General features: G+C 43.3%; 1 protein-coding gene across 2 annotated transcripts in view; it reads left to right on the top strand.

Annotated features, from left to right (window-relative positions):
• GRIP2 (glutamate receptor interacting protein 2) overlaps nt 1-21,746 on the top strand; it is a 286,822-nt gene that overhangs the window by 96,310 nt on the left and 168,766 nt on the right. Inside the window, exon 1 of one of the 2 annotated variants that reach the window (XM_026857411.1) lies at nt 8,138-8,160. The exons of the other annotated variant lie outside the window; for it this stretch is intronic. The gene's annotated coding sequence lies outside the window, so the exon portion shown is untranslated. Of the gene's footprint in view, nt 1-8,137; nt 8,161-21,746 lie in introns of those variants that run through there. 2 annotated transcript variants of the gene reach the window in all.

Here is a 21,746-nt window from a genome sequence, read left to right as displayed (position 1 = left end):
ATATCAAATGTAAGGCACCTTGATAGGACAGAGAGGGAAAAGATGGCATTGCCAGGGCACAGTCTGCAGCTGCTTCATGGCCAAAATGCTGCTCTTGGCTTAGAATAACCAGAGTATGCCAAGATTACATGGATACATTTGTGTAAGCGTGTGCTTGGCCACATACACATTACACATGGAAGTGGGCATAGCATGTATGAGAAGAAGAAAAGGAAGAGTGAGTCAGATCCAAATGTCAACAGATGACAAGAAAATTCCCTTTTAGTAGAAACATCTGAGGAGCCTCCAGGAAATCGACAGCTTGACTCTCAGCCTTGAAATGTTCATTGGTGACCAGAATAATATCATAATGCAGACCTGTCTCCCTCTTTATCCCCCTTTTTTACAGGCTTTTATTTGCCTGCCTTATTTTCATGCCCACATCACAGTTCAAATCACTTTAGCAAGATGGTTGTGCTTAATCTGACGCCCTGTGCCATGTGTATCTTGTTGATTACAGACCCTCTTAAAATGCTGAGTGACTCTTTGCATGCCCTCCTGTCAGCAGCTTTTCCCTTCCTTAAGCCTCTTGAATGTCTTTGCTCACGAGATTATAAGCCTTTTAATAAATACAGTGTGATTACCGAATTAGTGTAAACTTTGCTCTGGGATTGCCAGTCACTTGGTATTTGGAAAGCAACAGCAATTAAAGGCACCTGTAGATGGTCTGTGCCAATGTCTGGTGGAGGCCTGAAAAGTAGCACCAAGATGTCTCTTTATTTCCGTGCAAATCATATTAGAAATTGGTGCTTGGTCTTTGATGTCTGCTTTCATGCTCCAGGTAATTTGTGAATAGGTGGAGCAACGCATCCCCCTTCCTGCTCTCCGGTGCAAGTCAGGCTGGGGTGTGATGGAAAGGGCTGGGGAAGGGGAGAGCGGGCAAGAGAGGCAAATAATTCATTAAGATCTACTCATGTCTGTGTTTCTTGTTGAGAGCTCAAATCTTGCAAAGCACTATGTCTGCAAGCTCGTGGGGGTTAGAAAAACCCTTTGAACATACAAAGTGGTGAGACTCTGCTGTCTTTCAGCAGCAACCACAGAAAAGTAGATGAGATGCATCTGAGTGGGCATTTATCCCTAATAAATCTCCAATTTCTTCTTGCCTCTGTTTCTTGTTTTTGATACAGTGACATGAAAGGACATTCCAAAGAGTTCCCCGTCTGACTTGAGCTCTAAGATGACAGCGTTGCTTTGAAAGGCTGTACCTGTATTTTAAGATAAACTCTATGCTGGGATGCTTGACCGGCTCAGAGAAGGGCTGTGTTTTTTAATTCCAAAGCCCAGTTTTGGTCTATGTCTATAGTGCCGGCTGTTATTAGAGGACATCACATTAATTGCTTGTCCAGATCTAATGTGTTACATGTTTTGGATGACACTTTAAAAATACTGAAGTGTTTTAGACAACAAGTCCCATTGATTCTTTGGGCACTTTGTATTCCTTAAAGTTGTCTGCTTTTGAGAAATCTCCTAGGAATGCAAGGAGAAAAAGAAACAGCAAGCACCCAGTGTGTCTGAATGAGAGGCTGCTCCGTCTGCCTTTGGCAGAGTACCCGCAGGTAATGTTGATGCTGTGGGAGACACAGGCTGGGGAATGCATTTTTCTCCCTGCTGGAAATCAAAAGCTGACTGCTTCTCTCTGCCACAAAGTGTCTCGAAAATGAGTTTGATTTGATTCAGGTCAACCTTCTGAAAACCAGTCTTGGTTTCAGGTTGCAGAGAGGTGGTGTTTATGGACTCGGACTAGCTCTGTGCACCCAGAAAACGGGTGTAAAGGATCAGGCTGTGGCAAGTGCAGCCCAGTTCAAGTCTGTGTGTGTGCGTGGGCATGGACTGGGGGTTGTCCGTGCTACAGAAGTACCTCCTGGAGGGTTATTAGGGGGCCCCAAAGACTCATCATCTCTGCAGACCCAATGGTGCCTCGAAGGACTTAGGTAGGCATCTATTCTAGTCCGAGTATTTTGTGTATAAGGGAGGCTGCAGTAGATTGGGTTAAACCTGAGAAGAGAGGCCAAAGATGAATCATCTAGGAACAGTGTGGATGCAAGTGAACTTGCACATAGCTATTGGAGGCACGGAAACCGCAGATGGACGGATTGGTGTGTGCTTTCCCTTTCATGTCAGTGACCCTCGTATGGACAAGTCTTCAGGCATGCTGACTTTTTGACTATTACAGTGGAGTTAGTAGTATTCTGCTTGGAGCCTATATGCCGAAAAATGTTTGCTTGACAATGACAGTTATTCTTATGCCTCAGGCACTGGTTTGATAAAAACAATAGTGCAAGAAGTGCACTATTCTGATAGATGTTATTTTGGGGGGAAAGGTTTTTTTTTTAGAGTGTGAATTCTTAGTTTTTAGGTTATTCTATTTAATAATGCTTTTTGAAAATTAGAATGGAAATTGTTTCAAAGGAATATTCCCTTGCACCTCCCCTTAATTTGGCAGAAAATTGTGAAACTTTGGGGGATTAATACAACTTTAATTCCATGACAAAGCAAGCACAAACTCCTGAACCTTTCATTGTAACTGTGTAGTGAGGAGCAGTGGGCATGGGTGAAGCTATCTCTGAGTGCTCCCACCTCTAGCAAATTTCTTACTACTCCGTAGCCAAGTGTTGGCATCATGCGATTCCACTCCGGTAGCTTTTCGTGGTGTTAAATCATGTCTCCACCACTTCTGAATTTGGCTTAAGCTTTTTCTCCCCCTCCTCTGTTCCTTTGTTGGCTGGCTTTTGGGATAATCATGGGAGGCCAGGCCACACAGTAGGACAGCTGAGCAGATGGAAGGTGTCAGGGTGGTGTTTCCTGCGGTGAGGACAAGTGAGGTCTTCCAGATCCCGCAGGAGACACTGGCTTGTTTTTGGAAATGGCAATTATCAGACATTTGACTATGATTAAATCCTTCAGCTGTGTTATATGTGCCTGTGTAAGGGTAACACGAGTGCAGTTGTCCAGGCACGCTCTCTGAATATTGTAATGACTTTGTTAATGTAGCAAATACTTTCTATTATTTAATACTTCTAAGTGGTGTTTTTTGCTTCCTGTTCTATACTTTTACGGCATTTCACCGCTCTGTTAAATTGCCCATGTACCTCTCCTGGTGCCCGTTAATGGCAGATGAGTGGGTCTGACAAGTGGGTTTCCAAAGCTGCAGGGAGCAGCCGAGATAAGCAGAACCCCATTTGCCTGCACATCTGCAGTGGCTGCAGCCATGGCTGTATCGTGTACACGTGGACTCTTTTGGTTTTAGATCAAGATATGGGGGAGGTAAAAACTCAGGCCTTAGGCAAACTGATTTATTGCAATGTGTCCCCTGAAGTCCCTGCCTGCTGTCGAAATGAGAGGGGTTGAATCTCCCATGTGGTGTCACAGGAGGTGGCTGGTGGTTCTCTCAGCAGAATCCATCAGAAGGGTTTTTACCCTGGTGCCGCAGGTTGGGTCCTGTATCTACAGGAGGCTGGTTTGGGGTCAAACGCTAGCCATTAGGTCTGTTCTTGGTGGGTTTATCCTCTCCCAGGCAGAGGAGACTCTATTTGTAAGCTACACATAACCTGTCTGGTCTCTCCTTCTTGCGTCTCCCCCAGGTCCTTTGCTCTTGTTTTTTTCAGAACATCTCAAGGCTTCCACCAGGCCTGGGCTAACTCTATTGATTGATGTTTCTCCTGTAGTTGAAGGGAACAGCAGCACACCTTTGTAGAACAAAAAGCAATCCTGCTGTGGCAGGAAGAGAGGAGGTTTGAGAAAACTTCTCTTACTAGTTCTTTTTCAAGATCATCTAATGAAACAGTGCAATTCAAGTGCTCATGTGAAGCAGAGCTCAGTGGCATCCAGCTTGGTCTGAGCACGGAGCAGGAATGAGATTGAATGTACAGCTGAGCCATACTGATTTATTTTTTTCAATTATTGTTTAAGGTCAATATTGCAACAAAATAAGCTGCAGCATAACTAAGCTAGATGTGGAGTAACCTGGGAGGTGGAATTTATGGTCTAGCTCTGCACTCCTACACTTTGAACAGACTTTAATGGGAACTGTGTGTGCTTAGCACCTGGGAAAAATCGAAAGCCATCTGCTAAGTGTTTGTGGGAGCAGATTTTTCCTTCCGTCCAGATAACTCCAAGTTGGACTGGGAGCCTTGAAAATGGAGCCTGTTCAGAAGCTAACCACAAATCATCTCAAGGACAGCTCTGTTTCGCTAACACACTTTTTTTTGTCACGTTTGGTTAAAAAAGCCCTGGTTGCTAGCTGGGTTTGGGGGGCCAATTGAGCACTTTGGCTCTTCATTTTCATTGTGTCATTTGTTTGTTAGTTCAGTGGTAAGAGAAATAAGTTGAAAGATCTGGGACCTGTGCTCCCTGCAGTTTGGCCCTTGGGTTTCTAAAAGCTTCGATTCAGCTAATGGTCTGATGTTTTGGTAATTGATGCTTGTGGGGAACGAGGCAGAAATTGTAGAACATGGACTGAGAGAACTGCAGATAATACATTTCAGTGTGGAAGGGAATAGGACAACATTGATTTTTGTTTTTGTATTGCCAACAAACTGAATACATATTTTTTGCTTTTATCTTCCCATGGCACCTGTCCCCTGGGTGCAACAGGGACACCACTTACTATCTTACTAGGTATTGTACATGGCACTTGGTGGGGGAAAAGCCACTCTGGCCTTGCAAATTACCAAGAGGCACAGCCCACCACTGGGGATGCTCAAGGAGCATCATGCAGCTTTAAATTGTGGGCTGTGGCATCGTGGCACAATAGACCCATTCATTCACTTGCTTCTAAGTTGTTCCTTGAGTTCTTTGCCTACCTGTTAGTTTTCAGTGTAATTTATTCCAAAGTGTTCCCATTTCAGTGTGTGGTTTGCAAAGTCAGCGCACAGTAAACGTGTTTCAATCTTTGCGAGGAATTAAAGAGGTGAAAGTAGGCTGAGTTCATGGAAGGACATGAGTAGCAGCAGACTGCCTGACTTGAGGAGCTGCTTATTTTTTCAGCACTGCTGATGTTTGGATAAACAGATACGTTCTATTTCAAGGTGAGAAGGAACAGGAGAAAAGAGATTATTAGTTGTGTGAGGGGCCAGCATGCTTCTGCAAGGAGTTGGAGGCCAAGGCATTCAGGTTCAGTGGTCTGAAATGAAAGATCTGGAATAGAAGGAAGAAAATCCAAGCTGAACCAGCACCACGATTTACACGTAGCCTAGCGAGGGCTTTTGCGCTATGGTAGTTGAATTCTGTCTCTTTTCTTTAAAACTTGAAGGTAATCGCTTTCTCAGTGCTTTCTGCTGTCCAACAAGCTGAAATGCTTTAAAGACAGGAGTGAAGGCACCAGCCAAAAATTGGGAGAGATTTAGGAGGAAACAGTATGTGAAGGACAGCAGAGCAATGAGCAGTTAAGGCTGTCTCTTCTCCAAGGCTGCTGGACCTCTGCTGCCTGCTTGGGAAATACCTTTGGGAATGAAGGATCTGAGTACTACAGGATCCAGATTTTACACCCATAATAAATATGGATTAAATGAAAGGCTCTTCATATTTTATTCTGTCCTGTGTTAATGAGCAAGATCTTATTTATAAAGGTGCAGTTTTATGAAAGTTCCGCTGGTGATGTTCGTGTTTGCTGGCATGATGGTGGCAGGAGCTGTATCTGGCCATGAAAGAGTGCTCATTACAGCTGGAAGGGAGCAGATAGATTATGTTAGCTTTTCTCTGTATATTCTTTGATGTTTTTACTTAGTAATGGGTAAGATGTCTATATTCACGAGATGATGATGTCTGCCTTTGTATGCATTTTTAGAGTGGAACAGTGCTGTTATAAGCACATGCAAAATGAAATTTTCCAGTTAAATTCTGAAGTTGGCTCTAGTTTGTGGCTGCATAATCTTTCAGACATGTCAGGGTCTGTTTGGCAGATGGCAAATGAGAGGCTCTGGGCACCCCCCTATGTCCATAGTGAATAGGTCAAGAAGAAACAGTCTTAAAATAACAGGTGGGGGGATGAAGGTTAAGAGGGAGTTTTAGGGCTAGAAAAAAAGGCAAAGTTTTATCAGTAGAAGTAGCTGGTTTTCTTTACCCCTCTAGCAGCCCGGGCAGGTTCACAAATGGCTGGGCATCCAACCTCCAGCAAGACAGGCAAAGAACAGAGCCTTATTTCTGGTGTTCTTGATTTAACATGGTGTCCCCACATCCCCAGCAGAGACTTGCTCTTAAAAGTGCCCCACATAGCCTGAGGTCAGAGAGGAAGGAGAATAAACGTGCCAGTTTCCAACATCAATTATTCCGTGGTTCAGTCTGCACAGGCCCAAGCAACTGTCCCTGCCAACTTCTGAGAGGTCCCTTTTCACCTAGAGATGGCCAAGGGCTAATTAAAATCGTGTCCTTCAAGACGTGGATTTAATGAGCTGTTTAGTGACAGTGTAGAATAAGTTGGGTTTTTTTTTTAAATCCCATTTCAGTAGAAGGACAATTAAAACAATTTTTTAATGGCCTTAAGATGCATGAAAGTAAAAGCAGCAAGAGCTAGGATCCCACCCTTCTGGGCTCGGGTGTGGAGGTGTCTGAGAATTTCCCCAAGCTGCTCCCCCCTGAATGGAGGGACCAGAGTGCTGTGATGAGGATGGGCTTTGCCCTCATCTTATACACTCTGTGACAGCATTGATCTCTGCGACAGTAAAGATGCATTGAAAATCCTGGCAGCAGCACTGGGACCTGACATGCTCTCATTTCCGTCCTGTTTTCACAATTACCTGTGCATGGTTTAGATGGTCCAACCCCAAATTTGTGGGTCTGGTTTACTGAGGTTTTGCTTTCCCTTGGCTGTGTTTCAGCAGTGAGAACAGAAGAAAATACTATGTGTATCTCAAAAGAACCTCTGTTCTGCACTGGTTCTCCTTAATGCCAAAAATGGTGTCCTCAGACTTTTCTAAGGTCAGAAGAAAGTAGAATGGCACTTCTGGGGATTATTGTTTTTGATTGAGATGCCCAAGCTACCTTGGCAGGCAAAACTCCCCATGACTGCTCTCCTTTCCATGCCCTTACATCCTTTCCCTGTGCAATAACTAAAAACACCCAGGTGTGAATTCGCCTTCTGCCTCCATCCCCTGACATGTTACTGTGTCTCTGAGCCTGGGGCAAACTTTCGTTGCATCTGGTTTTACATATAAACTCGAGCAGTTTCAGGGATGTGTTTTGCTGCCAATCAAGTGAGCAATGCAGCGTGTCGGCATTGCAGCTTTTCCTGGGTCCCCCTTTCCTCCTCGCACCCTGACTGCAGTGAGGCTTCCTGCTTTTATCAACAAAGATTTTATTCTGTGAAACATGGAGGACCGTCTACTCAGCCAATATATAATGACTAAGAGCAAGGTCAAAATACTTTTTTATGGGAGCTGAGGCTCTGGCCTCTCGGCCTCTGGAAAGAGGGAGGTGTGGAGCAGCACCGTGTGTACCCGAGAGCTGCATGGGAACCATGGGCATGGTGCCACCCGCTTTGGACTAGGTCCAGGCTATCTTCCCCCAAAGAACTTCCTTTGCACTGGATATTGCATTACGTTTATGTGTTATGATTGCTTGGAAGGATGCGAGTTAAACCTTAATGAGTTTCTGTCCGAGAGGCATTGCGAAAATAACTGCAATTCTGCCTCCTTGGTCTCTTCCACACGCTCCAGCTCCCCCCACGCCCCTCGTGTCAGAGCAATCACATAATCATACATTGCTGAATAAACAAAATGGCCTAGTGTTTTGAATGTGGTGTAAATGGAGCAAATGGCACAGATTTTAATTTCTTTGATAAACAAATGTGCTCAAGGAGTTGGTTTTGCTCACCAAAGGGGCATGGCGCTACTCTTGTCCCTGTTCTGCGCTGGTCGTGGTGCAGATGCTGAAGGACCAAAGCAACAGGATTGGAGGGGCTCAGCTGGCCACACAGCCCTTAGGCTCTCTGGGGTTTTGTGTTAGTATTGCTGTCCTGTTTCTTTGGGATTGTGTTTGCCATGGGCTCCTTCCCAGCTGTGCAAAGTCTCTCTCAGCTGCCTTTCATTTCCAGGATGCTTCTTTAATGTTTGTTGCCAGAAGGACAAAGAGGAGCCTGGAAAGCGGCAGCTGTCATGTGAGAGCTGTGGTAGATCAGATAGAAAGGTATTTATTTCATAATTCTCTTTGCCATTTTTTCACAATTTCATGGTGCTGGATAGGGCAGCAGGAAAGCTGAAGTGTACCTGTCAGTCACAGTGTTTGCTGAAGGGCAATCAGGAGTGAAGAGGAAGTGAAAAAGAAGATCAAGCAACACAATCAGCTGGGTTTCAGTGGGATTTTTTCATGCTTCCCATGCTCCCTTTCCTTGTTCCTGCTGTTATTCCAGCCAGTACAGTCAATAGCTGGCCAAGGACCATGTGTGGCTTGACCACATTCCCACCCAGGAGCAGCCCATTTCTCTGAGCAAGCTTTTGCTGTTCAGGAGATGCTGCCTGTGCTCCCACCCACTTTTCTTACCCTGATGCAGAGAACCTTTTATTAATTTATTAGCCTTTACTTACTTTTTTTGCTCTTGCCAACCAACTCTGTAATACTCAGATTGGTGACTACTGTTCCAAACACCTGCCTGGGAAAGCTGACCCTGAAAGTTCTGGAAACTCTGGAGTTTTGGGTCCTAGGGAAACCGAAGTGCACTTTGATTGTGTTGTAGATGGTCATTTTACCACCTCTGGCTCCCTGTAAGCTCACGGTGGGAAATGGGAGCTTACAGGTAGAAATGTGCTAATTTATTATAGCTGGATCAAGCATGGAGAGGCCTCAAGTCTGAATGAGACTTGATACTTTAATTTTGCCCTTAACTTCTCACCTTGAAAAGTAACTAATGAAACAGCTTTTATTCTACTGCTGCTTGCTTGTGTGCATTTAAAATTCTTAAATTCTTCAGGGGCAAAAGGAGCCCAGGATGCTAACTAAACCTTTTTTTCTTTTTTTTTCCCCTGACAATTAAGTAGGCCTGTGTAATGGCTAAATGTTTGTGTGTTGAATGAACAATAAAGAAATGGAGAATTTGCTTAACTACGTAAAGATATAAACCCCTTGGCACCCCACTGTAAAATGGCTATGAATTGCATAGGTACCTCCATGCACTGCATAGCTGTGGGGAACCCATGTATTATGCTGTCAGGATGAGTGATACCCTGTTTTGGCAGGAACAACAGGAGTCATTCATTACTTTGAGAGCTCTTTTCAAGCTGACAAGGTGGCAGCCTGCACTCACAATAACATTTTTTTAAAGCTGAAAATACCCTCTTTGTGCTATCAGGAAAGGTTGGACTCTGAGAGCTTCTTCCCACTGATTTGGCATCGGCGCTGTCCATGGGACAAGCGCCTTGCTGGCTCTTCTGCAAGGCACCACAGGAGGTGGAGAAGCAGTGGATGGTTTTAAGGGTTATTGCTCTGTTTGCAACCTCACCACAAATCCTTTTTTAAAGGCAATATTTGCAGAAGTGACTTATGAACCTAGTTGTCATGGAGTGGCAAAGGGCTGCAGGCACCAAAGTTAGTTTAGAGTTTTCAGTGTGTTTAATCCTCTGGCTCTAAGTGAAAATGTACTTGAGGATCTCGTCAATAATTATTGAAGGGACAAGGACTTTTAGACGTTTAGCTTGGCAGATGCTTTTTGAGAAGTGCTGTGTTGCAGGAATCGGATCTTCAGCCCATTGAACGGGGGGATCCAGAAAATAGGGGTGTTCAAAGTCAGTAGTGGTGGCTCTTGAATTCTGTCCTGTGCTACAGACCTGCAGGCAGGATGGAGCCACCTGTGCTGGAAGTGGGTGCTGTGCGTCAGCAATGCCAACCAGAAAGTGGAACAGTGGAGCTGTTTGAGAGGCAGCGATGAAGTGGTGTGCTTAAAAGTGAGAAAACACCTCATCTTCAGTCAGTGCTAATTAGTCCCTTGCTTACAAGAACACCAAAGTAATAAATAATGAATTGGCTCCTATCAATATTCTGGACAGGTAGTTGCTGAAACCCCCAAGTAGCCTTTTCTGGCTCTGGTAGCTCTAGTGCCATTACACAGATCTTTATAAATATCTTTGCATGTTCACCTATGCCTAGAACAACAATCCTTGTGGGTGACATAGTCCTGAATTAGAGTAAGAGACATGTGGGGTATCTGTGTCCTTCCTCTGCCCTCACTGATGTTCTGCACTGCCTTGTGTCTCCCTGATATTGTTCTGTTTGTTATTACCTTTAGAGCTAGGGAAATACTTTTAATTACACCTTCTGAGACTGTTCACACATGCAAAATTGAGTTGTCTTTGACTCTTCTTCCACCTTTCATTTTCTACTACTGAAAAATTCTTCTGCATTCATTTTCTTCAGCCAGATTTGCTGTCCCTAATGCCTCAAAATGTGAGTTTAGATGTTGAATTATTATTTTTCTTTATAAATAATACATTTGGAGTCCTTGATGTAAAGCATGATTTCTTAGCCTTTAAGCCACAGTCAGTTTATGTTTTCGGAGCTTTTTTGTTGGTAATTGTGAAGTTTAAAAGCGTGTCTTTTTCAGAAATGAAAACTGAGATTCTCACATAATTACTTGCCTTCAGGAACTGCAGATTTAAAAGAAACACCAAATGTTGTGAGACTCCCAGTAAAATCATAAGGCTTGGCCGCTCTGGGAATACCCTTAGATTTTTAATTTGACAGGTTAAGCACCAACAGTCTTCTGAGTGGTGTGTTTCCTCTAACAGGAATGAATTTTAAGAAGCTTGTAGGGAATTTTTTTCCAAAAGTGAGTGCTGAGGTTTGCAAATATAAACTCTCACATGGGAAAAGCATGTCCAGTCAGCAACAGAGAGAGGAACAAAGCCAAGCTGGGAAGGAACCTGTGAATTCACTCAGAGCTGGCCCACACCATCTGAATATTGATAAGTCTCTTGCAATAAATTACTTGTGGGGCCAGCTGTTGTTCCATCTTAGTCAATGTCAGAATCCCTTTGGGCATCACTGGAGCATGGATGTCAGCCTTGTCTGCTGCCTCTGCATCTCTTATGTAAGAGTGTTCAAGTTCTGCAGTCAGGAACCGTTTTCCTTTGCGTTGAGCAAAAACAAACAAAAAAAAATTCCAACTTTTCAGTGGCTTTGTAAAATTAGTTGAGTTGTTTTGGTTTTGTTTATTTTTCTCTAGATAGCTAGATTCAATCACAAAGTTTCAATAAGGAGGACCTCAATACAGGGCCTGTGTTGATAATTTCCCCTGTTTATTTTCAGTTGCCTGATATTAGGTCATTTGTCAGCTGCCTTCATTGCACGTGACATCACGTTTCTCGTGCTGTCATGTACTATCAGAGGTGGCAACGGCTGTGGTGAGAGCAGACCAGCAGCTTTGGTGTGTTTGAACTAAACGTGTAGCGTGCGACCGAACTGCTGTGGTTTAAGTGAGGATCTCTTCAACACCTCGGGGAGATCTGTGTGCTTTGGGGTTTGTCCAGGACTTCTGTCGCATCCACAAAATGACCCTTGTGCTGCAGAGCATGGCCCAGGGTGGCACTGATCTCATGTCTGAGCCTTTGAACCTCCATAATGGGAGCTTCATTTTGCATGAGCCACACATTTATTCATTCTAGGCTTAAGAAGCTTTTATGAAAGCTTTTTGAGGAAGTTTTCTTATGAAGAGCTATTGCTCTTCAGATTTTGGTGAATTTAGGTCAACCCTCAGTGGAAATAATCATTCTTGTATCATTTTAATCATGTTGAAATCTGAAGTGACCAGAGACCTAAACTGTGGTAGAGATTGAATCTGGAAATCTGTAACTGATATCTCCCTGATGCTTCAACGAAACTCTGAATCAAATGACCAGTTTTACCCCATTGCTATTATTTACAAGAGAGAAAAAGCATCAGTGTTAATTATTTCCTCTTAGCATCAAAGTAGGAGGTAGACTGCATAGAAAAATAGCTGATAGCCCATGGAAGATAAGAATAATATAGCCATAACAATTGCCATAAATTGGAGTAGGATTTTTTCTGTCAGCTTCATGGTGTGACTTAAATGGGGCTGAATTGAAGGGAAAATATTGAAGAGCAGAGGAAGAAATGAGAAAACTGACACTAAAAAGCGAAGATGATGAGACAACACAAAGGAAATTCCTCTTAAATGGTGTCTACTGTGTGTGCTACAACCAGTGTTTCACAAGTGCACTTTTAACAAGAGAGAGGCTGGGATTTGGGCTGAACCTGACAGAAGATGCGTACAAACCTGAGAAACCTGTGCAGGCCAAGCTCTGTTATTGCTGCACACCTGGCCAGGCTTGGGTATCAGCACAAGTGCCTGGAATAATTACAGAGGGGGAAAATGACCTGTAGCAAGCCAATTTTTTCTCTTTCTAATGGGGCATGTGTAACACTTACAGCAAGCTATTACAATCAGAATCAGGTTGCATTATCATCTACTTCAAATTGCATCCAAATCTCCTCAAAGCCTACTGCTTCCCACTTAAATGGAAGGACAGCTCCCCCTCACACCCAATTTTGCTAAATCTGCTGTCCCAGTGTCTCACTCCATGACATTTAACATCTTTGCCAAATTCAATTTTTGCAAAATCAGCCACTTAGCAGGACTGTACTCAGCACAAGTGATTTTAGCAGCATGTGGACACTGTGGTGATTGACACTGCAAGCAGCAACCCTGGGGCTCCCGGGAGAGACGTGCTGATCCCACGTTGCTTTCTGCCATGATGAGCTTGTGGAGCAGACCTTGCTGTGTAGCCAGAAAGGTTAAACCCTCAGTTGGGCAGAGCAGCATGTTTAACTGGTCAACTGAGGAGGCTGCAGCTATTTTTCTATGGCCTGGCAGGCTATAGGGCTTTGCTATGTATAGGTAGGAAGGGTGCATGACTTATATTTTGGCTGGGTTTCATTGGTTTTGCTGGTGGTGTAGAGTGCAGGTAGTAAAGAGCAGATGCGAGTTGGAGAGGGAGAAACCTGTGGTTGGCCTGAAGTTTCATACTCAGTTTTGCAATACTGCCTCTTCTGTGGATGATGCAAAGTCATCTACTCGCCCAAACAGACCCAAAAGCTGGCAGTTGAAGTGCTCGCTGGTGTGCTGTCCTCTACCAGCCATGTTCGACATTCATGTGTGGCAGGGATGCTTTCTCACCTCCCTTCCCAAATGGGATGTGGAGATGGGTACAAACTGCTTTGTGCTCTTTGTGCACCTCACCATCAGCCCGGCTGTAGAGAGGAAAGAGCTTCTGATGCTGCAGATCCATCGTGCTCTTAGCCCTTGCTCCTTAGTTGGCTGAACGCAGCGACACGTGGCTGCTGCTCGTGGCTGGATAAATCAGGGTGGGGAGACTCTGTAAGGAGAGGTCAGACCTGAAGTGCAACTCATTTTGACATCTTCATATTTTCACCTGTATGTGTGCTCTTAGCTCAGATGGCAATCAGCGGGAGGAGCCCTCCCCGCAAACTGGGCTCAGAGCTGAACCTGAGACGTGGGGGTGGGCTACTGAGGTACACAGATTTTGGCTGTACCCATTAGGAAAATGTGTTCTATCTCTTAATTACTATTTATTATCTACTCTGATTCCCTCCAAATAGTTGTTCTATAATTGCATTTTTCTTGAATAAACTTAGAAAATGGTAGAAGTTTTTCATCTTTTGGTACTTAAGCATGTCCTTGCAGTATCATCTGAAGTAATCTAGAGGTTTGAACAGCAACTTTATAAATAATTAAAGATATGTACGTGTTTGGTTTTTAAAATTTTTTTAAATAACTGGTCCTGCAAACAAACACATGAAAACTGTTACATATGCATAAAATGTTGTTGAATAAGTTTTGGCTGTGAAGAGCCCATTGACATATTCTATGTATCAAAGATCCGTCTAGCATTTAATACCGATGTCCTGGTCAGTCCCTCTATTCATTATGCCTCAAATATACAGTGAGTATTTTCTGTCTTGAGGTCACGGCTTTAGTGATTCATCAAATTGTCCAAGAGATTGCCCTGTGAGTTGTGTTGCTTTGTAAGGACAGAGACCTGGGAGAACAGTGTCTCTCGATTGCTATCGTAGCTTTTAGGCATAAGGTTGCTTTCTAAAACAATGTGTATTCTACATAATGAAGTCTTTGAGTTTTATAAGATATACAGAAAGACTGATCCAGCTGTTTACCTAAGTATCGCAAGATCTGTAGGCATAAAAAGTGTTTATCTGATTTGTAAGATGGATGTGATCTAACACATTTGAGCAACGTGCAGTTTGCATCCAAGGGTATTAATCTAATGGGTCCTCTTGATAGGACAAGAGCCTGTCACGTATCCCTTTGTGAAAGAAGAGAAGGTCACTTTGTATGAAGGATTCAGGACTATCTTAACTCTTCCTTTATATAGAGATAAATCTCTGGTCTGGCAATTTGTCATGAACAAGTAAGAGAGAGGGAGAGATTTAGAGAGAGATTTTCTGATTTAGATTTTAGATGGGTTCTATTAGCCAGTATCTTAGCCTGCAGCAGATGTGCAAGAAAAGTCCATTTTTTTTCTTTTTCCAGTGACGGCTGAGCTTCAAACTTTGTTTTACCACAGGCAGAAAAGCGTCTAGATACTTGGGTACACCTCCAAGTAATTATCCGAGTCCTTTTGGTTTGCTTATCAAAATGATTTTACAGTGGCTTAGTATATAAATAAATACTCCTACTATGGGAGAATACTGGATATTAAAAAGCTCTCGAATCTAGTATAGAGAAACGCAGAACAGGAACTAATGGCTGAAAGGAGGAGCCAGATGTATCTACAGCAGAAGGGCGATGAATGTTTAAAAGAGTAACTTTAAATAATCATTGAGACTACAGAGGTAAAGAATAGGGTGGAGTTACCATCTCTCAATACCTTCAGATCATGACTGAATGCCTTTCTGAAAGATATTTTTTAGGAAATTACATGCTACTGAGCTCAGTATAATGGTAACTGGGAAAAAAATAACGGTCTGTGTTAGAAGAGAGTTGTCAACAATTAGCAAATGGTGTCTCTTGGCCTTAGCTGCTATGGATTGAAACGGCTGAGGACTTGGTACACGGTGGTGTGGAAGGCATTTTCTTGTAACGTTTCCAAGACTTCATTGTGGGCTGAAAGTACAGGTGTAAGTTAGCTCTGAAGAGGAGGTAACTTTTTCACATTAAAAAAACCCAACCAACCAAACCAACCCAGAAGGGTTCCATTTAGCTTTTTCTTCTTTTTAGCTCTAACTCCTTAGTCAGATTTTGGGGGTACAGTGTGAATACAGGAATACTTAGTGTTTCTTAAGAGTTAGATGTATCTTTTCTTCCAATAACACAGTAAAACCCCTTGTTTAGTGTGTAAAATTAATGCAGGAGCTAGAGCTGAGCTGTGAATTAAACCTGATGAGCCTGGACTAATCACTTATGCTGATGTCTCACTTCAAATATAAAGTATACCATAATTTATGACATTTTCTTGAAATCCTCTATTTTACAAAGATTTAACTTTACAATTTTACTTGTTGCTTTGCTTTGCTTTGCTTTGAGATCCTCTAATAGAAACTCTCATCTAGGCAGAAGGTGTCACAAAGGGGAAATCATGTGTGGTAAAAAAAAAAAAAAAGCCCCCATCTGCCACAGCATGTAGTATCTGTCCCTGGGGATGTTTCAATGGGAAGATGCAGTGAAACTAGAAGACAAAGTGTATTAGATGTTTGACTAGTAGCTGAATTTTGCACCCACACATAAGTGATGGGTTTTTTTCCTCCCATCACTGTTTGAAGGAGGACTCTTATTTCACTCTTGCATGGGAGAGTTGCAGATATTCCTTCCTGGTGCCAAGCACCCCACTGGTGACATCACCAGGGTGGAGGTGAACCCTTTTGTAAGTCTCTTGCCACTTTTGCTCCAGGGATGCCACCTCCAAACTGTTCCCCTTAAAAATTACATGTGAAACATTGAAGTCTCTCTTCCGAGAGCCATCACATTGAACTCCTGTACTTTTTTTTTTCTCTGAGATGCTCCCTTGAGGAGCTTCCCCGTCAAACTATAAAATCTCTGCAGAGATGCTGGCTTTACTTGCTCTAGTAATCCCTTCTGCCAATTCTGGGACACACGTGGATCTGAACATTGTCAGAAAGGACAGTGACACATATTAGTGGAAAAATCTTCTGACAGAGCAGCAAGTGTTGCTCAATATAATCTTCCCCATGGAAGTCAAGAAGATCTTGGTGCCTGTGGAAAACGATGGGGTAGGAGTTGCTGGTGGAGTCCAGCGCTGGCTGCCTGTCCCAGACATCTGTGCAAGCACAGCTCCCTCCTACAGCCTTGCAGAGCAGATGTTATTTGAGGTGGATACATGACTGTGTGCTGGGGAGGAGGGACTGGGGCTGAAGGCAGAGATAGAGAGGACTAGTTTCCATATAGGTTTGTCTAGTTTTCATCTTTTTTCTCATGCGATGATGTGTGATTGCGGTATAAGAAGGGATGAGCTAGCTCAACCTTTGATCTGGTCTGCTCTGTATTAACCTGTTACATCAACGTAATAATTTCTGTTGGATGAATTGTTAGCAGTGAAATTCCTCATCTTTCAGGAGCAAATAATCAGTTTTCTGTTCCCCGTGGGTGGTGTTGCCTGGTTGTCACACCATACCTCGTTGCGCCTAGCTAGGCCTCTGTTGTAGTGGATTTTGTCTTATGAGACTTGGCATTGAGATACTGCAGGGATGGAAATAGTGCAAATTCTTTAGGCTGGTACAGTGGTTCACCTGGAAAATTATGATACCAAAGCCAAGTGAGAAATTTTGTGTCTGGAAAATGAATTTTCGAGAAACTTGGAACTCTAAAGTCAACGCTTCTCTTGAGGTGCATGCACAGGGTCTGGTTTTCTGCTGTCCCTGCACTGCGCATGACTGCTGTAGGAGTCGTGTGATGGAAAGCCACGTTCCCACCGTTTATTTATACACACAGCAATGTAACTCAGCCTCTGAGTGAGGTATTTATACCAGTGGGATCCTAGTGCTGTATAAATAATTGCAGTATTGCAGGCATTGCCTGCTGACTGTATGGCATAACCACACTATTTATATGAATCTGACAATATAACTATAGCCGTGGAAGACGATTTAAATACAACCAGCAAAGTAAGTATACCCTTAGGAAGGTGTAACTAACTACACAGATAATAGTATCAGGTAAGTACACCCACAGGAGAGCATAAACATACAAATAATAGCCACAATCTAAGTATAATATAGAAGTCAGAGGGTCTCAATATTGATATAATAGCAGTAGGGTAACTTCACTCAGAGGAGAGGAATATAACTGAATCACAGCTGCAGCCTAACTGCAGTGATGGGAGAGGGTAACTCAGAGTTACAGCTGTGATACGTAACTTGCCCAGTAACAGGAGATCACCTGCATGTGGTCAGAGCAGTGTTTGAATTGGAAACTTTAAGGAACTGGGACTCGAAGGATGGACAATTAACTGCAGAGAGTCTGCTCCCAGGCAGCACAGCGCTGGGGAGGTGGGAGTTGTGTTTTAGCATGGGAGAATGATGGAAGAGGAGTGTATAGTGGATTGGCCATGCGAGTTGCTTCTTTCCTGGAACTTCCTCAGGAATTCAGTTGGAGAACATAGTTTTAAGGTGAAATGCAGATGGCCTCAAAGAGACAAGGTTTCCCAATATGTGAAGTGGGGATGGGCCCATCCAGCTGTGGAGAAGAGACATTGTGCTGTGTGTGTGCTGAGTAGGGGTTAGTAACTTCTGCTGGAAAGGAGGGGATGGGAGAGCAGGGAGACTCGAAAGCAGCACTTTGTGCAGTGACAAACAGCACACATAAAGGGAAAATTAATGTCTCAATTTTATCTTTTTTTTTTTTTTAGATTGGTCTAATTGACCTTCTAAGTATAGATGGCTTTTTTTTTTTTTTATTCCTATGCCTCCTACAACTAAAAAGAAATAAAAATCGTGCCAGTTATCTTTTATTTGTATACAGCTCTACAGCAACAAACCCATCTGAAGAGACAGCAGAAGCAGTCTGCATTCCCACTGCCTGCCATGTTAGATTGAGGCTGTATTCTCCAAGCTGTGTTCAGACAGAAATTGGTTTGAGTAAAATAATATGACTGCTGTCTCCTCTAGACCTTCACATGGACTTTTTATCTTTCTTAAGATGTGTGTTTGATGGTGGAAGGGGAATGATTAGTTCTAAAAATCAGTTTAAAGCTTTCATACAGTGCTGGTCAGTGTATTGTTTAAGACAAGAAACTGGGGTTTAGAGTGGGTTTTTTTCTTTTAGCTAATTTTTCATTAATTGTTTGGAGGATGATGATGATGATGAAGACCCAGAATTGAATACCTGAGGAGCTGTGTTGAGAATGAGCACTGAAACATCACCAAGTCCAGGGCACAATGTTTCTGAGGTTTGCAAATCACCTGGCTTATTCCTGAGAACTAGTTCTGATCAGTTTTGGTTTTTAGAAACAGGAAGCAAAATAAATTCCTTTATCTCTTTGGAAATGTAGTATAAATATGTAATGATTAGATTGGTTTTCCTTTGTCCTTGGTGCAATGAGAGCTGCCTGAATGCTGAGACAGGCGCATAGGAATTGCTGCCTAGAACAGACCGGTCCTCGTCCAAGGGATCATTGTATCTTATGAATGGCTCATTGGAAATCTAAGAATAATCTCCATTACAGAGGTGAGCTGAAGTGCCTGGCCACTTTATCTTAATGTGCCAAGAATATCCTTTACTCTGTGAGCAAGATGACTGGGAAAGCCTTAAGGTTCAGTATTAAATTCCTACAGGGTGGTGGGATACACGCATAAAGTGCAAAGAACCAATGAGATAAACCAGGTAGATTTCTGCTTGAAGCTTCCCACTTTCAGGAGGAAGGATGTGCATTATTCCCTGAAGGAAGCTTCTTTGGGAGGGTGTCTCATTAGCAGTGCATATTCCCCTTTTTCAAGTTCAATCTGGGAGCGTTTCCTGATTTCTCAAGTGAGAGAAAAGCAACAGGGCAGCATGCTGGTAGGTTGAGCATGGGTAGCAAGAAGCCCTACAGGTAGATAAAAAGGCTGCCAAGAAGAGGAAGGGAGAGATGCTGACCACGGAGAGAAGTCAGTTACATTATCCACTGATTTCCTTCAGGCCAGCTGCAAGACTCATGTTCTGCTCTGCTGCATTCAAAAAATCACTGTGGCGGGTGCTTGGTGCAATCTCCCAGCCAATTTAACAATGCCAATGGATAGGTTTACCAGATGGTATCAGACGTGAGTGGCGGTGTCTGACAGGCCCCCATAATCACAGTTTACATTGCTTGAAACCAAGGTTTCTGGAATGACACAAAGTGATTGCATGATCTGGTTGGGTCTAGTCCTAATCGGAGGCCTAAACAGGTCAGTAGCTGCAGAAATGAGGCCGTCTTGAGGACGTATCTGTTGCAGGAGCTAACAGAGGACTTTGAGGCTAAATAATCCTGATAAATTGCCAACCTGTTGCAGGGTCTCCCAGCACAGGCTGTGTTCACACTACCCAGTTTCTGCTGTTCATTTAAACAGCTTGGGTGCCGTGTCTGTCTGGAATTGCTCTCAGGTTAATAGAGGGGAATATGGTCCTTTGGAGAGTGGTCAGCAAATGCCTCATTACAGTGTTTTGAACCCTCTGCTTCTTCCATTGCTTCTCCCTTGGTGGTTGGTGAAAGCATGGGAGGATTGGTCCACAATGAACACAGAAGAACTGAAGCTGAAGAAAGTGTGAACAAGTGATGGACAGATGCTTCTTTTAGCAAGTTAGTTTCTATAATTAAACTTTTGTAGGCGCAGGAACCCCTTCTTTGTTACAGCCCAAATGTATCCTGTTTGCCAGTGAACGCTGTGGTGTCACTGGGTCACCAGTGATGCACAACTGATGACATTGGCAAGGCCATTCATCATGGCTTGTGTGGGGATGAGTGTCTTCACCTGTACTCACAGTTCCAGTCAAATGCTGGTTGGTGTCTTGGCAGCTTATCTGACAATCTCAACTCAGTTATAAGTAGACTGAGACAGTCATTAGTGCTCTCACTGACAGTCTTAGCAGGCTGAGCATGAGGGACTACATGCAGTGTAAACTCTCTTCTTGCACCCGGATAAGGCTCTTTCAGGGCAGGTAGAGGTACAAAAGCAAGCTGGTGCCATACTGCTGGGGAAATTATGCTGGCACTGCTGTGTTCAGTAGATGGACTTCTCAGCTTTGCCTTGAGCACAGTAGAAAATTAGTAAAACAGTTGCTTGCCTTTAGTGCCAGAACCTGTGAATGAGGGGAGCACTCCTCTGCGTTTTTGCAGCGTGAAAATAGTGAAGTGCGTGGATGTCGTCTGGTGGTACTTCCCATCTGGAGAGGCTGCCGTGCTCAGCTGCGCAGCAGTCTGCTGCTGCTAAAGACATCCATTAAACTCCTTCACTGTGGGGGGGCTGTGCACATGTTTTGTGTTCCTCTTCAGTGGCTGATACGGTCCTGAAAAGGAAGGGAAAAACATAATTTCCTTTTACTGATTTGAAAAATTACTGTTCTGAGAAACTGAGATTTTTGGGGGTGTTTCAGCCTTGGCCACGCAGCAGTGAAGTGCTTTACTCTTGCTGTGATCCTGCTAAATTCTGTTTTCCCTTTGAATCCCAAGGTAACACAGGGGAGAGTTAAAACATGGCTTGAATGTTCATTGACACAGTGTACCAAGAAAATATAAGTACCTGTGAGTAGAAGCAAGCAGTGTGAGGTTGCTCTTTCTGGAGTATTTGGTAGCAAACATGTGGTTATAGAGAAGATGTAAGGAAGTTCTGAGAATGTGCTTTTTTTTCCTTAATAGTTAATTTCTATGCCTATTAAAGTGAGTGGAAGTTCTTAGCGTGACCTGTGGCTCCAAGCCTTTTGCCATTCTGACATTATCACTTTAGCTCCCCATAGCAGCTGCCACTGCGGACTTGCTGGGTTTGGTTTATTGTATTTTATTTGGATCCAACTGACAAGATCTGTTGCAATTTGTTGTATTTATTGCACTTAGTGATTAAGGAGTTCAATATGCTTGCATTTAGCTAATGACCAGAAATTGTGCATTATAAGGTTTCAGTCCCAAAATTCCTTCATACGATACTTTTTTTCCGCAGCAGTCAGCTGCTTTGTGTCAGTCTAACTTTCAAAGAAATGTAATAACAATTTAATGATAATGGCAAAGCGGTTGTACTTCATTAAATGTAGTCTCTGTCTTTTCCTTTGGAATTTCAGCATTGCAAATTTTACTTGACTCTGACTACTGTTTCATAACCGCTCTTCCTTAAGGCCATTTCAGAATATCCCACCTCAATCTATACATGCTTTATGATGGTAGTGGCTCAAATTCTACAAACAAAAAGAGGTGATTCACAGTAAACTTGCAGAATTCCTTTCCAAAGAATGTTGTAAAGGGTAAAGTTTTGTATATACCTCTGCAGACTCCCCCTCCGTACAGCAGGGAGAAGCGCCGGCTAGAGAGTGTTGATCAAGACCCAGCTCGGAAGAATCCAGACAAGAAATTATTTGAAGCCTGGGAGACTGCTTGGAGTGTCATATACACCTGCCCTGTTCTTGGTCTTCCCTGGATGTCCTCTTGTGCTCACGGCTGAAGAGAGCCCGTCGAGCTAAATGGAGCCTTAGTCTGGGTCAGTGTGCCTGATGCTGAATCACCTTTGTTGGCTAATGTGAAGCGTGAGGTTTTTTTCTAATTGGTGAC

Source organism: Athene cunicularia (assembly GCF_003259725.1).
Source record: "Athene cunicularia isolate RWA chromosome 12 unlocalized genomic scaffold, athCun1 chr12_part1, whole genome shotgun sequence".
Taxonomy (NCBI): domain Eukaryota; kingdom Metazoa; phylum Chordata; class Aves; order Strigiformes; family Strigidae; genus Athene; species Athene cunicularia.
Note: the sequence above shows the minus strand (reverse complement) of the source record. Positions and strands in the feature narration are given on the sequence as shown.